The sequence below is a fragment of the Thalassophryne amazonica genome, chromosome 2 (genome assembly GCF_902500255.1).
Source record: "Thalassophryne amazonica chromosome 2, fThaAma1.1, whole genome shotgun sequence".
Lineage (NCBI taxonomy): Eukaryota > Metazoa > Chordata > Actinopteri > Batrachoidiformes > Batrachoididae > Thalassophryne > Thalassophryne amazonica.
Window position 1 is genome coordinate 63,986,551 of NC_047104.1, and position 18,011 is coordinate 64,004,561.

The following is an 18,011-nucleotide window of genomic DNA, read 5'->3' on the forward strand; positions in this document are numbered from 1 at the left end:
GTAACACTTCACGTACCCAAATCCTGGTTACACTTTTTTTTCCAATCAGTCATTCCATCTCCAGGCCCTTTTAGACTCTGGTGCAGATGTTAATTTCTTAGATCCTAGCGTGATTGATCAGGCTCATATTCCGGTGATTGAACTATCCTCCCCTATCCAGGTTTTGGCACTTAATGGTACTCCTCTCCCCTCTATAACTCATCAGACTGTTCCTGTTTCTTTGCTAGTTTCTGGTAATCATCGTGAGTCAATTAATTTTTTTGTTTACTCATCCACTCCACCTATTGTTTTAGGGCACCCATGGTTACTATTACACAATCCTGATATTGACTGGCCGACTGGGTCCATCTCCCGGTGGAGCGAAGCCTGTCACCTCCGTTGTCTCAGTTCGTCTGTTCCGTCTATTCAGAGTACCAGGGAGTCTATTATTCCCCCAGTAGACCTCTCTATAATTCCTACAGAGTACCTTGACCTTCAAGAAGTCTTTAGTAAGAGCCGTGCACTATCATTGCCTCCTCATCGACAGTATGACTGCTCCATTGATTTTCTTCTGGGTGCGGAGCTTCCTTCCAGCCGCCTGTACAATCTGTTGCGCCTGGAGAGGGAATCAATGGAGCAGTATATTCAAGACTCCCTGGCCGCAGGTCTTATTCGTCCCTCCTCCTCGCCCGTAGGGGCAGGCTTCTTTTTGTGGGGAAGAAGGATGGGACCCTCCGTCTCTGCATTGATTTCCGTGGATTAAATGCCATAATAGTTCGCAACCGGTATCCTTTGCCTTTATTAGACTCCACCTTTGACTCTCTGCAGGGACCAGCCATTTTTTCCAATGAAAGACTCGTTAGCAGACTTTTAATGAGCCTTTCTTTGGATTCAGGTGTGTTGGAGCAGGGAGAAAACTAAGAGTGTCAGGAAGGTGGCTCTCGAGGACCGAACTTGGCCACCCCTGACCTAGTCCGTATTAAAGAGGGAGATGAGTGGAAGACTGCATTTAACCCTGGGGCATTTTGAATATCTTGTTATGCCCTTCGGTCTCACTAATGCTCCCGCCGTCTTTCAAGCTTTGGTTAACGATGTCCTCCGTGACTTTCTCAATCTTTTGTTTTTGTCTACTTAGATGACATTCTCATTTTTTCTAAGAACCTGCCTGAACACATTCAACATGTCCGTCTAGTTCTAAAAAGTCTCTTCGAGAACAGTCTCTTTGACAAAGCCAAGAAATGTGCCTTCCATCAAACCTCTGTGTCCTTTCTAGGTTTCATATTTGAACACAACCAGATTAAACCAGACCCTGCCAAAGTCTCTGCTGTGGTGAAGTGGCCACCTCCCTCCAATCTGTAGTGAGCTCTGTAGTAAACAAGCGCTTCCAGCAGGGGCAGAATGTTCAAAGATGAAAGTGTGGTCTCATTGTTTGGGTCTGTTGTTACTTTTAATATTACTAGAAGCTGTTGTGACATTAAAATGTAAATTTGTTTTATTAGTAGTTATAAATGAACCAGAGACAATATTGGAATTTATCTGTTATCGGTTATCTGTAACTTCCGATACATTTTTGGTGGTTTATTGTTTTATCTTTATTGAAGATAACTGTTCAGTTATCTGATTATCTGTTATCGAAGTTAATTTTTTGGTTATCTGTGCCCACCACTGTAAGAGACTCAACTCCAGACAGGCCAGGTGGTCTTTGTTTTTTGGTTGATTCACCTACCTGCGCCCTCACCTGGGACATTGAGCGAGTCATCCGGGAGGCTCAAAAGACTCATCCTGACCCTGGAGAAGGACCCCCCCGGCTGCCTTTTTGTGCCTCCTCGCACTTGTAGGACTATACACTTAGTTCAGCAGCATTTCTGGTGGCCTCACTCCAAGCAGACACCTGTGAGTTTGTCAATGCCTGCACCATCTGCGCTAGAAATAAATCATCTCACCAACAGCCATCTGATCTTCTTCATCCGCTTCCCACACCTGGCCGACCATGGTCCCACATCTGCCTAGATTTCATCACCGGATTGCCTCCCTCAAGTGGAAACACGGTCATACTCACCATTCTGGACCAGTTTTCTAAGGCAGCACACTTTCTGGCCCTGCCAAGTTACCTTCGTCGTTGGAGACTGCAAACCTCCTGGTCCACCATGTGTTCCGGCTGCATGGCATTCCCCTAGATATCGTGTCAGACTGAGGACCCCAGTTAACATGTCATGTCTAGAAGGCCGCCTGTGCTGCTTTGGGGGCTTCAGTCAGTCTCTCGTCCGGGTTTCATCCCCAGACCAAAGGGCAGGCGGAGCGGGCCAACCAGGAATTGGAAGCCTCCCTTCGCTGTGTCACTTCCTCCCATCCTTCTTCCTGGAGTGCTCACCTGCCATGGATAGAATATGCACATAATTCTCAGGTGAGCTCAGCCACCGGCTTGTCACCCTTTGAGTGCTCTGTGGGTTACCAACCACCTCTGTTTCCTGCTCAGGAATTGACCTTCACTGTGCCTTCAGTCCAGGCCCATCTGCAGCGGCGCTGATGAGTTTGGCAGACTGCCCGCTTCGCCCTTCTCCAGACGAGAGAGAAGACTGTTCGCCATGCAGATCAGCATCGTGCCCCGGCCCCCCACTACCGGCCTTGGCAGGAAGTGTGGTTGTCCGCCAAGGATGTGCCTCTTAAGGTGGCAGCCAAGAAGCTGGCTCCTCGGTACCTGGGTCCGTTTGTTGTGGATAAAGTTGCAATCCCGTTGCTGTTAAGCTTAAATTGCCTCGTGCCCTCAGGATCCATCCAGTCTTTCATGTGTCTCATCTGAAACCAGTCTGTTCCAGCACCTTGTGACCGCCGGCCATTCCCCTGCATGCCGCCCGGACTGTGGATGGCCATCCTGCCTGGACGGTGAGCCGCATCCTTGATGTGTGTCGACGGGGCCAGGGCTTCCAATATCTGGTGGACTGGGAGGGGTATGGTCCGGAGGAGCATTCCTGGGTCTCGCGGGGCCTTATTTTGGATCCCTCCCTCATCTCTGCCTTCGATCTGACTCATCCCGGTCGGCCTGGTAGGTCGCCTGGGGGCTCCCGTTGAAGGGGGGGTGCTGTTGTGCTGCCTTGGTTTGCTGTTGTATCTGCCTCAGTCCCCCTCCCTTCCTTTGTCTGCTGGAGCCACATGTGGAACTGATTGGATTCACCTGCTCACACTCATTAACCACCTGTGCAAATACCTTATCTCTCCACGCTCTCAGACGCCGGAAACTCAGTTTGCCTACAGGTTTCCTCAGCCTTCTCTCTGGATACTTTTTGTTCTATGGTTCTGTGGCTCAAACTAACTCTGTTTCCTGCGTCCTCAGACCTGGTTCCCCCTGCTTCACTGTGCCACCTGGTCCTGTTCTGTGCTGGTTCCAGACAAACGGTGTTTGGGTGTGACGTTCCTGCCTCCTGTTAGCTCCAGCAGTCTCTCCCACCTCCAGTGCTTGGCTTCTCGGCTTGTAACACTCACTATATATCAATAAATCAGTTTTGTACTTTGGCTTGCTTTCTGTATTTTGGGTCCTAAACACTGTTCTCTCAGGTTTAACCCTAACAATTTCATAGAATATTAACATTGCAAATCTAAAATAAAATTTCAAACTAATAAAAACACTCATCTTTAATCTTCTTAATAGTCATTTAATTATATGCAAAGAACTTGCCAACTGCCATGGTACCCAAAACAAAGAAAGCGCAGACTACCTTTCACTCATTGGCCCCAAATTGGGCAGTTCTCTACTTACCAGTGTTGCCAGATAGGAAATATGCAATTATCGTACCAAAACCTCAAAATTATCATATTTTGGGAGAAATTATCGTACACAAACAAAACGCATATGTTACGTGCTGGGCATGTGATTCCTTACCATTCTTATTTTTGTATTAATATATTTTTCTTCTTTTCTGGTTTATTTTTCAGGTTATAAGTATGTTTGTATTTTTTTTTTTGTCTATTTTTTTTGTCTCCCCCTCTAGCTGCCACCTTACTCCCCCTCTAGCTGCCACCTTATCGTGGTGGGGGAGTTTGCGTACCTGGATGATCCTAGGAGCTATGTTGTCGGGGGCTTTGTGCTCCCTGTAGGGTCTCCCAAGGCAAACAGGTCCTAGGTGACGGGTCAGACTAAGGGCAGTTCAGAACCTCCATGACCAGTAAAAGATCAAGGACCGAGACATCGCCTGGTATGGCGGAGCCGGGGTCCCACCCTGGAGCCAGGCCTGGGGTTGGGGCTCGCGCACGAGCACCTGGTGGTCTGGCCTTAGCCCATGGGGCCCGGCCGGGCTCAGCCCGAAAGAGTGACGTGGGCCCGCCCTCTTGTGGGTTCACCACCTGCAGAGGGGGCCATGGGGGCGGGTGCAGACAGGATTGGGTGGTGGTCGAGGGCGGGTGGCCCGGCGGCCTGGTCCATTCTCACAGCCCCTGGCTGTTGGGATGTGGAATGTCACCTCGCTAGGGGGGAAGGAGCCTGAGCTTGTGCGGGAGGTTGAGAGATACTGACTAGAGATAGTCGGGCTCACCTCCACGCACAGCTTGGGCTCTGGTACCCAACTCCTGGAGAGGGGCTGGATGCTTCATTTTTCTGTCGTCACCCACGGGGAGAGGCGGAGAGCTGGGGTCACATTGCATATTGCTCCCCAGCTCAGTCGCCAAGTGTTGGAGTTCACTCCAGTGAACGAGAGGGTCACGTCCCTATGCCTTCGGGTCGGGGACAGGTCTCTCACCATTGTCTCAGCCTACGGGCCGAGCGGCAGTGCAGAGTACCCGACCTTCCTGGAGTCCCTGGGAGGTGTACTAGATAGCGCTCCGACTGGGGACTCCATTGTTCTCCTGGGGGATTTCAATGCCCACGTGGGCAGCGACAGTGAGACCTGGAGGGGGTGATCGGGAAGCACGGCCTCCCCGAGCTGAACCCGAGTGGTGTTCAGTTGTTGGACTTCTGTGCTAGTCACAGTTTGTCCATCACGAACACCATGTTCGAGCACAAGGGTGTCCATAAGTGCACATGGCACCAGGACACCCTGAGCCGGAGGTCGATGATCGACTTTGTAGTCGTATCACCTGACCTTCGGCCATGTGTCTCGGACACTCGAGTGAAGAGAGGGGCAGAGCTGTCGACTGATCACCACCTGGTGGTGAGTTGGATCCGCTGGGAGGGTAGGAAGCCGGTCAGACCTGGCAGGCCCAAACGTATCGTGAGGGTCTGCTGGGAAAAACTGGCGGAACCCTCTGTCAGCGAGGCCTTCAACTCCCACCTCCAGGAGAGCTTCTCCCAGATCCTGGGGGACGTTGGAGACATGGAGTCCGAGTGGACCATGTTCTCCACCTCCATTGTCAATGCGGCTGCTCGTAGCTGTGGTCGCAAGGTCTCTGGTGCCTGTCGTGGAGGCAATCCCTGAACCCGGTGGTGGACACCGGCAGTAAGGGATGCCGTCAAGCTGAAGAAGGAGTCCTACTTATCTTTGTTGGTAGGTGGGACCCCAGAGGCAGCTGACAGGTACCGGCAGGCCAAGCATGCAGCAGCCCGTGCGGTCGCAGAGGCAAAAACTCGGGTCTGGGAGGAGTTCGGGGAGGCCATGGAGGAGGACTATCGGTCGGCCTCGAAGAGATTCTGGCAAACCGTCCGACGTCTCAGGAGGCGGAAGCAGCTCTCCACCAGCACTGTTTACGGTGCGGGTGGGGAGCTGTTGACCCTGACTGGGGATGTTGTCGGGCGGTGGAAGGAGTACTTCGAGGATCTCCTCAATCCCATCGTCACGTCTTCCGAAGAGGAAGCAGAGACTGGAGACTCAGAGGCGGACTCATCCATTACCCAGGCCGAAGTCACCGAGGTGGTTAGAAAGCTCCTCGGTGGCAAGGCCCCTGGGGTGGATGAAATCCGTCCTGAGTACCTTAAGTCTCTGGATGTTGTGGGGCTGTCTTGGCTGACACGCCTCTGCAACATCGCGTGGTGATCGGGGACAGTGCCTCTGGATTGGCAGACCGGGGTGGTGGTCCCTCTGTTTAAGAAGGGGGACCGGAGGGTGTGTTCCAACTATAGGGGGATCACACTCCTCAGCCTCCCCGGTAAGGTCTATTCCAGAGTACTGGAGAGGAGAATTCAACCGATGGTCGAACCTCGGATTCAGGAGGAGCAGTGTGGTTTTTGTCCTGGTCACGGCACATTGGACCAGCTCTACACGCTCCATCGGGTGCTCGAGAGTTCGCCCAACCAGTCCACATGTGTTTTGTGGATCTGGAGAAGGCGTTCGACCGTGTCCCTAGGGGCGCCCTGTAGGGAGTGCTTCGGGAGTACGGGGTCCGGGGTCCTTTGCTAAGGGCTATCCGGTCCCTGTACGACCGCAGCAGGAGCTTGGTTCGCATTGCCGCTAGTAAGTCAAACCTGTTTCCAGTGCACGTTGGCCTCCGCCAGGGCTGCCCTTTGTCACCGGTTCTGTTCATTATTTTTATGGACAGAATTTCTAGGAGCAGCCAGGGTGTAGAGGGGGTCTGGTTTGGGAACCACAGAATCTCGTCTCTGCTGTTTGCGGACGATGTGGTTCTGTTGGCTTCGTCAAATCAGGACCTTCAGCGTGCACTGGGGCGGTTTGCAGCCGAGTGTGAAGCGTCCGGGATGAAAATCAGCACCTCCAAATCCGAGGCCATGGTTCTCGACCAGAAAAAGGTGCTTTGCCCTCTTCAGGTCGGTGGAGTGTCCTTGCCTCAAGTGGAGGAGTTTAAGTATCTCGGGGTCTTGTTCACGAGTGAGGGACGGATGGAGCGTGAGATCGATAGAAGGATCGGTGCAGCATCTGCAGTGATGCGGTCGCTGTATCGGACCGTCGTGGTGAAGAGAGAGCTGAGTAGGGGGGCAAAGCTCACGATTTACCGATCGATCTACGTTCCGATCCTCACCTATGGAGGTCGCGAGTACAAGCGGCTGAGATGAGTTTCCTCCGCAGGGTGGCTGGGCGCTCCCTTAGAGATAGGGTGAGGAGCTCGGTCACTCGGGAGGAGCTCGGAGTCGAGCCGCTGTCCCTCCACGTCGAAAGGAGTCAGTTGAGGTGGCTCGGGCATCTTTTCCGGATGCCTCCTGGACGCCTCGCTGGAAAGGTGTTCCGGGCACGTCCCACTGGGAGGAGGCCCCAGGGAAGACCCAGGACACACTGGAGGGATTACATCTCTCGGCTGGCTTGGGAACGCCTTGGGGTTCCCCCGCAGGAGCTGGGGGAGGTGTGTGTGGATCGGGAGGTCTGGGCGGCTTTGCTTGAGCTGCTGCCCCCGTGACCCGACGCCGGATAAAGTGGAAGAAAATGGATGGATGGATGGATGGATTTTTGTGGGTATTTTTTTGTGGTTTTGTGGAAACGCCCCCTCCGTCAGCCTATAAATAGGCTTGTCTGCGGGTGCATCTCTCTCTCTCACCTTCTCCAGCTCACTTTGTGCCAGGGTCTGGGCGTGGCTCATCAGCATGCACAGCTGCCAGCTGTCAGGATGCAGGACTCAAGCCTTAGGCCTGAGCTTGTCCTGTGAGTACTTTTTGTAGTTTTGTATTTGGATTTTTTTTCTCTTTTGGGCCTGGTGGGACCAGCTGTCCTGTTTTTGCTTTTCTTTTGATTGGGTTTAGGAGTTTTTGCTTTTTTGTTAGTTTGGTGTTTGCAGCGGCTTCAACGGCCCTGTATGGGGTTGGCCCGCTGCTGCACCTGTTGTTTCTGTTTAGCCGGCCTTCCAGGCCCCAACTTTCTTTTGTAACTTTTGGGATTCTTTTTGGGACACGGGGAGGCAAGGGTTTGGTTGTGAAACCTTAAGAAAGAAGTCTACCTAAATGAAATCACTCAGGAAGAACGAAGAATTATTTAATAATTAATAAAACTGACTATTTGACTCTTTTCTCTGTTGTCTGTGTCTCATTAAATGTGTTGTGTCCCTTTGGGTCATAACAGCATACAACGTAGCTATTTTAGCGTTTTTTTTTTTTTTTATTATTATTATTTTCGATGGTGATGGGGGTGGGCTAAACTACGTATGTGCGCATGTGCAGCCAAAACAGTCTACATTACAGGTCAGTTGTCTCTGGCCCAGGGAGGGAGGGGCAGGGCCGAGGAACTCATTACTTTGTATGGAGAGGGGGTGGGCTTTCAAATGACTTTGTCCCGGGACCGGCTAAAGCTAGCAGCAGACCTGTGTGTGGTGTGTCATTGATGCCGCCTGAGTGCAACGCCTGCGAAATGATTCTTGGGTGTCAGAGAGAGATGCGTGTTTGGGCAATCAACTGAAATTATCGTACATTTTGGATTTTTTCCCATTATTGATCGTACATCGTACAGAGGGCAAAACTATCGTACAAATACGATAATTATCGTACATCTGGCAAAACTGCTACTTACCAAATGCTAAAATGTATCACGTTTCTGATGTTGATGAAACTGCATGAAATAATTCACATCTAATGTGTATTTAGTGGGCAGGAATAACTGTTTATGATATACTAATGGAGTTGCTGGGTTTTTTTGAAGGAAGGATTTGATTGGGTGTGAGGGTTCTGTTTGCATCTCTCATCACCTTCCTTTCCCTAATCATTCCTCTACCATCTCTCATTCATCAGCCAGTCTCCCTCCTCCCACTCCACTGCTGAAACAATCATCAGTTACCTTCATCCCTCTGTGTTATCCTTCTCTCAATCTCCCTCCATCTTTCCAGACAGTGCAGCAGAGTAGTTTCTCCTGGTTGGCTGCCGGCCACCCAACCCTGTCGCTGTCAGTCACACTGCTGCCGTTAGCTGCACGTGGAGTGACAGCTCCATGAGCAAATCAATAATAATCTTCAACCAGTGTAATCCTATACCTGAGGATATCCTCCAACACAGACTTGTGGATTCACTCACAGGTTCATGTGTTCACAGCCAGATCGGGTGTGCAGACACGCTCAGAAAAAAAGACAAGAATGACGTAGAAAAAAAAGTCAAATTGTGTGAAACAGCACGTTGGTGCACTCAGCTGTGGTGTGTATGTGTCCATGATGACACACAAACACACATGGTCATGCGTTGGCTGTCACTGCAGCTAAGGTCGTCGTGTGTGATGTACGAGTCCACTCCCATCACAACCTTCACATAACTCCAACCTCTTTCCTCCCCAAGAAAATTAACAGGGAGGCCTGAAGGACTGAAGGAGAACATGTCTCATAAAAGGAAATAAATCACAAAGAACTGTGTGTGTGTGTGTGTGTGTGTGTGTGTGTGTGTGTGTGTGTGTGTGTGTGTGTGTGTGTGTGTGTGTGTGTGTGTGTGTGTGTGTGTGTGTGTGTGTGTGTGTGTGTTTCTGAGGCTTCTTTCTGGACCTTCTCTGTTATAAATAAATTTGTTAAATCTCTTGTCATGCTGCTTGTAATGCCCACAGCATTTGGCACCATTATTGTCCCTGTTACAAAAAGCGAAAAGAAAGTAAAAGATCTTTCTTATCAGCTTTGCTTTTTTCTCTATTCTGTCTGTTGCTTCCTGATGAATGTCAGTTGGCTTTTTACATCCAGGAAAACCTGCTGTCATGGAATAATTTAAACGGAGTGGCTATACGCCCAACCGTTGGGTCAATAAAGTAAATTCGCGAGCATATACGCCCAACCACAACTGACCAATGAGCGTGCTTGTAAGCTCACTTCCGGTTTCAATGCGGGAGGGAAAAAGGTGGATATTTTCTCACTGGCTGTAGGAGGGTTCGCAGCCCGCGGAGGAGCTGTGATCTAAAGCGGTTCTGTTTGGCTCATCACACCCAGGGAACAGTGTCAAACTAACACCATCTTACAGCCAACAAGCAGCATTTTGTTCAAAAACTGTTTCGTTGTTGCTAACAGGCTTCCGTTCAAAATGCTTATGAAGTTTGTCTGTTTTCATTCATTGCGGCGTTTTCGCAGTAATTAAAGATGGCGCCGTTAGATGTGTCAAACATACGCCACAATAGAGCCTTAAAAAGTGGTGTAAAAAACGTAGTTTAGATGCACAAAACATGTCAAATACACAATCACGGTTGGGCAAATAAGATAAGACATTATATTTATCTGCCCAACGGTTGTGCATGTAACGTTCAGTGTATGACTTATCTGCCCAACGGTTGGGCGTATAGCCTTTGCCTAATTTAAAAGCAGCCTGTTTCTCACTTATGAGTGAGTGCAACTACTTATGCTTAACATGATAGAGTTTCACTGTGTATAAAACTCCAAGTGTGTACACATCTGTTGGACTCAGCACACCAACATGGTTGTCTTAAATAAACTACAACCCCTGGCAAAAATTATGGAATCACCGACCTCAGAGGATGTTCATTCAGTTGTTTAATTTTGTAGAAAAAAAGCAGATCACAGACATGACACAAAACTAAAGTCATTTCAAATGGCAACTTTCTGGCTTTAAGAAACACTATAAGAAATCAAGAAAAAAAGATTGTGGCAGTCAGTAACGGTTACGTTTTTAGACCAAGCAGAGGAAAAAAATATGGAATCACTCAATTCTGAGGAAAAAATTATGGAATCACCCTGTAAATTTTCATCCCCCAAATTAACACCTGCATCAAATCAGATCTGCTCATTGACATTGACCCTATGTGTCTTTTTGCAAGGAATGTTTTTGCAGTTTTTGCTCTATGGCAAGATGCATTATCATCTTGAAAAATGATTTCATCATCCCCAAACATCCTTTCAGTTGTCCAAAATATCAACATAAACTTGTGCATTTATTGATGATGTAATGACAGCCATCTCCCCAGTGCCTTTACCTGACATGCAGCCCCATATCATCAATGACTGTGGAAATTTACATGTTCTCTTCAGGTAGTCATCTTTATAAATCTCATTGGAACGGCACCAAACAAAAGTTCCAGCATCATCACCTTGCCCAATGCAGATTCGAGATTCATCACTGAATATGACTTTCATCCAGTCATCCACAGTCCACAATTGCTTTTCCTTAGCCCATTGTAACCTTGTTTTTTTCTGTTTAGGTGTTAATGATGCCTTTCGTTTAGCTTTTCTGTATGTAAATCCCATTTCCTTTAGGCGGTTTCTTACAGTTCAGTCACAGACGTTGACTCCAGTTTCCTCCCATTCGTTCCTCATTTGTTTTGTTGTACATTTTTCGATTTTTGAGACATATTGCTTTAAGTTTTCTGTCTTGACGCTTTGATGTCTTCCTTGGTCTACCAGTATGTTTGCCTTTAACAATGTTGTTTGTATTTGGTCCAGAGTTTAGACACAGCTGACTGTGAACAACCAACATCTTTTGCAACATTGCGTGATGATTTACCCTCTTTTAAGAGTTTGATAATCCTCTCTTTTGTTTCAATTGACATCTCTCATGTTGGAGCCATGATTCATGTCAGTCCACTTGGTGCAACAGCTCTCCAAGGTGTGATCACTCCTTTTTAGATGCAGACTAACGAGCAGATCTGATTTGATGCAGGTGTTAGTTTTGGGGATGAAAATTTACAGGGTGATTCCATAATTTTTTCCTCAGAATTGAGTGATTCCATATTTTTTTCCTCTGCTTGGTCTAAAAAAGTAACCATTACTGACTGCCACAATCTTTTTTTCTTGATTTCTTATAGTGTTTCTTAAAGCCAGAAAGTTGCCATTTGAAATTACTTTAGTTTTGTGTCATGTCTGTGATCTGCTTTTTTTGTACAAAATTAAACAACTGAATAAACATCCTCCGAGGCCGGTGATTCCATAATTTTTGCCAGGGGTTGTATTATGCTCTCAGAGTGCTCTCATTCAGTCTTTTAAAAGTGCATAGGATTGTATTAAAAGTACAAACTAGTGTTGATTCCTAACAGTTTAAACATATTTATTGTACATTTTAATGGCTGTAGTGTATTTTTCATTTTATTGTTTCATATTCTGTAATGTATGGGTTGGAGCGGAGACACGTCACTTCCGGCGAAGTGGCGAATCTGAAGGCGAGAATTCGTACTTCCATGACTGGCTGCCCGATGAAAACACGCTTGGGCTGCATTGATTGTCTATTGAAATCAGTTGGTTTTGTTTTTTCTCTAACAGCCAGTTGACAGCTCTCACTGCCTGGAACAATGAGATTTATACACCAAGCTGACCAGAAATGAACCATTGTACATTAAATTGACTTTATTGACGAGTCTGCCCCCTTTGAAAAGTGACCAAATGACATGTATTTGTGTTGAGCTCAGCAACTGACTCGAACCCATTGAACCCATTGACTTACTGTAATAAAGAAGAAGAAGAAGCAGAAGAAGAAGAATTTGTTTTATTTATATTTTTCACAAATGTTAAGTTTATTTTCAAACAGCAGCAGATGACGGTGCGTGCCTTAAAGCAGTGATTAATGATGTTCACATTTGTTCACATGATTTGAAAAAGACATCTTTTAGGAGTTAGTAGCATCAATGGCTAATGTTAGCATGACCAAATGGCTCCTTTGTGAACTTTTTATTACAAATATCTGTAATAATTGTCATATGGGGGATTCATGTCTGTTTCATTATGTTCGTGATGTGGTCTGGTTGGTGTTTGTTTTACTGCACTCTCTTGTCTGGTGTTGGGATCTGGGTGCGTCTCGTCTCTTTGTTTGCCACGCCCTTTTCCTGTTTGCTCTCCCACACCTGCATCTCATCTGTTCTAATCACTCATGTTATTTAAACCCTCTGCTTGCACTCATGCTCTGCCAGTTCCTTTGTGTCTTTATTCCAGCTCTTTGCCATAGTTCTTGATTTCGTTTTGCCTTGCTGTTGTCTGAACCATTTGCCTGTTTCTGAGCTCGATTTTGTCTCATGTTGGCCCGCTTACATGTGTACCAACCTTTTGCTGGCTCTCCAGTAAAACCTGTTTTTTACACCACGCTCTTGTGTGAGACCCGCATTTGTGTCCAGCCTTTTTGGGTCCAGGCCCATGACAATAATATGGCTTGTTGTGCAGTTCACTGGTGTAACTGATCACCTAAAGAGTGTGTGCTCCAATGTTTGATTGTGGCTCACTCACACGATCACTACACCCAGATTGACACCCTTGCTGCAAACACACATACAGAGCCACACACCTAATGCAGTTTAAGTACATATGTATGTGTAGCGGCTGCACTCTGCGTTGTGTTGTTTTGACTCTGCCCATTTGCTCCCCTCGGGACGCGAACTCACGATCCTCGGCATGGGAGTCAGACTCTCTAACCAGAAGGCTAAAACCCAGGGCTCTGGCCTTGTGACCAGAGAATCCTTTTGAGCTGTTGGGAGTGAGGTTTACTAAATACATATGCACAGCGACACCTGCTGGTCTCCGTTACATATAGATATAACTATACAAGGTCTATTAGAAAAGTACCCAACCTTATTATTTTTTTCAAAAGCCATATGGATTTGAATCACGTGTGATTGCGTCAGCCAAGCTTGAACCTTCGTGCGCATGCGTGAGTTTTTTCATGCCTGTCGGTTGCGTCATTCGCCTGTGAGCAGGAGTGCTCCACCCCTCGTCGTTTTTTGTTTGTTTGTTTTGTTTGTTTAGGAATGGCTCAGAGACTGCCGCTTTGCTTGATCAAAATTTATTCAGAAACTGTGAGGGACATCAAATTGGACACCATTCGAGAAATTCAGATGGTTTTTGGTGAAAATTTTATGGGCTTCAAAGAGATTACGGAGTGTTATTGTCGCTTTAAGGACGGCCCAGAGCGACTGGTGGTGCGCCGCGCTCCGAAGCCGCCATCGACAGGCTGAGTGATCATTTCATTTCTAAACAGATGGCTGTATGGATCCGTGACCATCGTGTGCAATTTCTCTGGTTATCACAAAAGCTGGACATCAACCATTTTCTGGCAGATTTCACTTTTAACAAGAGATTTTGTCATGGAAAGCCGAGCGGAGGCTTCGTGCGTCACGATGGATTCGCTACAGGAACGACACAAAACCACCTCCGTTTTGGTCTCACAGGACGGCTTTGAGATGGCGTTCAGACAGCTGTCGGTGGTTTTTCCATCAAGTGATTATCCGAGAAATTGTGGATGTGCCTGGACATGCCAGAACATGTCGTGTGAGGCTTCATCACGGCGTTGCGTTGCGCCATGCGGCACCGCCGCAACGCGTGGAATTCCTCCGCACGTCTGTCTCAATGTGCCGAAAAAGTGCTGATGTCCACGTCTTTTCACAATTCCTGTGCTAGCCAGATGACATCCTGGATAAAACACAGTGTCCAGTTTGGAAATGAACGGCACATTCCACTGTTACAGGAGTTTTTGTCATGGAAAGAGGAGCAGAGGCTTTGCGCGTCGCGGCGGTGCTGTATGGTGCAAAGCAACGCTTTTGTGAAAAGACGTGAACATCAGCACTTTTTCCGGCACATTCCACCGTTACAGGAGTTTTTTTTTCATGGAAAAAGAAGCCGAGGGATGCGTCACCATGCCGCTCTTGACACGGCACAAAACCACCTCGGTGTTGGTCTCTCAGGACGGCTTTCAGGTGGCTTTCAGATGGATTCCGGTTGCTTTTCTGTCATGTGAATATCCGAGAAATTGAGCTTGAGCTGGACAAGCCCCAACATGTCCTGTGAGGCTTCATCATGGCGTTTCTTTGCGCCGAGCGGCTGCACCACGACGCGCCGAACTCCTCCGCACGTCTGTCTTAATGTGCCGGAAAAAGTACTGATGTCCACGTCTTTTCACAATTCCTGTGCTAGTCAGAGGACATACCGGATAAAGACAGCATCCAGTTTAGAAATGAACAGCACATTTCACTGTTACAGGAGTTTTTGTCATGGAAAGAGGAACAAAGGCGGAGGAATTCCGCGCATTGCGACGGAGTTGCATGGCGAAAAGAAACGCTGTGATGAAGCCTCACACGACATGTTCTGGCATGTCCAGCTCATGCACAATCACAATCGGATATTCACACGACTGGAAAGCAACCGGAATCCATCTGAAATCCACCTTTAAGCCGTCCTGTGAGACCAACACCGAGGTGGTTTTGTCCCGCGTAATGAACGGCTCCGTGGCGCGTCCCTCGGCTTCTTTTTCCATGAAAAAAAAACTCCTGTAACGGTGGAATGTGCCGGAAAAAGTGCTGATGTCCACATCTTCTGCCTTTTTGTGAAAGTCAGACGAGGTCCCGGATCAACAAAGCTTTCACGTTGGAAACGATCTGGTTGTTTGTGCGGGGTGTCAGCCTGTCCATCGGCACGCAGTTGTGGGCCGTCCTTAAAGGGGCAGTAACACTCCTTAATCTGTTTAATCCCCATAAAATCGTCCCTGAAAGCCATATTAATTTTTCGAACGGTGTCCACCTGGAGGTCTCTTACAGTTTCTGGAATTGATGCAGCAAAGATCCAAATCGTTCAGACATTTATTCGTAATAAAAATAGACGAGAGGGGTGGACCACACCTCACTCAAAGCCTGCTCACAGGCGAACGAAGCAACCGACAGGCATGAAAAAACTCACGCATGTGCACGAGGGTTCAAGCTTGGCTGACGCAATCACACGTGATTCAAATCCATATGGTTTTTGAAAAAAATAATAAGGTCGGATACTTTTCTAACAGACCTCGTAGACAGACAGAGATAGTTATAGCAGCCAATTACCCTCCCCAGAGTGTGTTTGACAGAGAGACTGAAATGAAAGTTAATCTTTACCAACAAAGACAACTGCTATTACTGTTACTACTACTACTACTACTACACTACTGCTGCTGTCACTGTTACTTGCAAAAATGAAGAGGAAAAAGAAGAGAATAGAAACCAGCGGCACACTTGCCAGTGATGATGCAGCACAAAAGTGTCTGTCCTCTTAACTACCGGTACTACTACCACTAAAGTGCTCAATAGCCTGTCACTCAACATATGTCAAAGCAAGTTTGGCTCAGTTCTGCAGCGCAAAATGTCGTTTCCCTTAACAACTACTACTACTAAAGTGCCCAATAACCCATGTGTATGTCAAAGTATGTGTGCCAAGTTTGGCTCAATTTTGAGATGACATTTGGACAGGAGAGGGGTACATGTGATTTCTTAGTTGTTTTTATTTTTAATAAATTTGCAAAAACCTAAAAAAAAAAAAAAAAAAAACTGCCATTACAGGGTATTGTGTGTAGAATTTTCAGGAAAAAAAAATAATTCCATCCATTTTGGAATAAGGCTGTGACATAGCAGAATGTGAAAAAAGTGCTCTGAATACTTTCTGGATGCACAGTGTGTGATATATTGTGTTTTATCTCATCATTCTGGTGTTGTTCTACTACTACTACTACTATATCCAATTTTTATTTGTCATCTGCTGCGCGTGTTCCAGGTTCTGGGGTAGCCAGCAGGTGGCTATGTCTCACACCAGCTCTCCAGGCATCTCTGTCCAGTGGGGAGGGTTGGGAGGGTTACTTTAAAAATGTATTCCGATACAGTTATTAGTTACCTGTTGAAAAATGTAATCAGTAACGTAATCCAAGTACCATAATATTAAAATAATGTAATTTGATTACTTTCAATTACTTCTGGATTACTCCAATATCAAATATGCTAATACAGACAAAAGAAACTAAACAGAAATAGTCTTGACCTCATAGTACAGTTTATTAAGCAAAAATAAAACTGTTTCTTTTACATGGCATGCTCTGTTTTACTTCACATTATGAATTAAGAGCACCCACCTTATTGTTTTAAACACACCCAGTGTTCACCTGCTAAATTTTCAACAAAAAATGCCAAACAAATGAAGGATAATGAAAACTCAGGCGGTGTGTCGATGAATTTGTAATTAAAAGTGGCTTGCAGAACAATATACAAAACAAAAAAAAAAGTCTGCTACTTGTTCAGTAAACATAAAATGATCTTACTTTAGTCTTTCACATGGCATTCGCACCATGTTTAACATATCAGTCCACTTATTGAACTTTCAAAATAAGAACAACAGCATAATGAAAACCATTAACTAAATACTGTCAGTAAGGAGGCGTGATCGCCATTTTAATTCCGGGCAAGTTAGTGATTTGCGTGCATAGACGTTCAAGAAACAGGTGGAATATCCTGGAAAGCTGCGCATGTTGGCAAAGCCACAAACGGAGGAACAAGGGAGACAATATTTCCTTCCATAAGTAAGTGGTTTTGGTACTTCCTGTCCAGTGGTGTAGTCTACATTTTTGAAGTGGGTAGACTGTGTTTTTTGCCCGTCATCAAACCCGTGCATTGCGCCCTGGTTATTAACATTTTTAACACCATAACAACAAATAGATCTATACTTTCAATCTGATCATTTATATTCTATATTTGCCACTATAAATGTGAGAAATGTGTCAGAATGTAAGTAAGTAATTTGCACCAATTGCAAAATACAGTATACAACAGTAAATCTAAAAGAGTGATTAAAAAAATACAAAGATCAAATACATTTATTTTTTGGCATCTGAAAACCTAATTTAACAAAGAAATTTAATCAGGTCATAAACCAGGAATAAACAATGTTTAAATCCAGCCAAAAGTATCATATGCAAGCTACTGTGCATTGTTTAACAGTAAATAAGACAACTTTAAGTCACAGTCACTCAAAAAAAAAGTGACTGTGACTCCTTGTTATTAAGAAAGAAAAGTTCTCTTAACAATAATAAGGAGCAGATTATTGCCTCTCAACTAAGTATATTGCAAGAGTTCACTTTTCCTCCCTCTATTTAGTATTGGATATGAGCCTGTACTGTCAAATTCAGCAGCTTCAAGATTCACCCTTCATATAATCCGCATGGCCCCACGTTGTTTGTGGACAGTTTAGACGCATAAACAAAAACAAAACAGAACACACTGGTCTACATGAGCATGCACTGGCTGCAGAGCCTCACGTCTCCTACCACCATCTCTGTTGAAATTGACAGTCCATCATCAGGTCCAGACGGGGGACTGGAACCTGTAGGCTTTGTGGTCCATAAGGAAACCTACCCAGTATAAACAAGCTAGTATTAGTATACATTAAGTTCCATTAAACAGCAGCTAGGCTGAAGGACAAAAACTAGCTCCCAGAAAATTCACATACAATGAAAATATGGTAGATGCTTTACTTTGCAGAAGCCTTTTCAG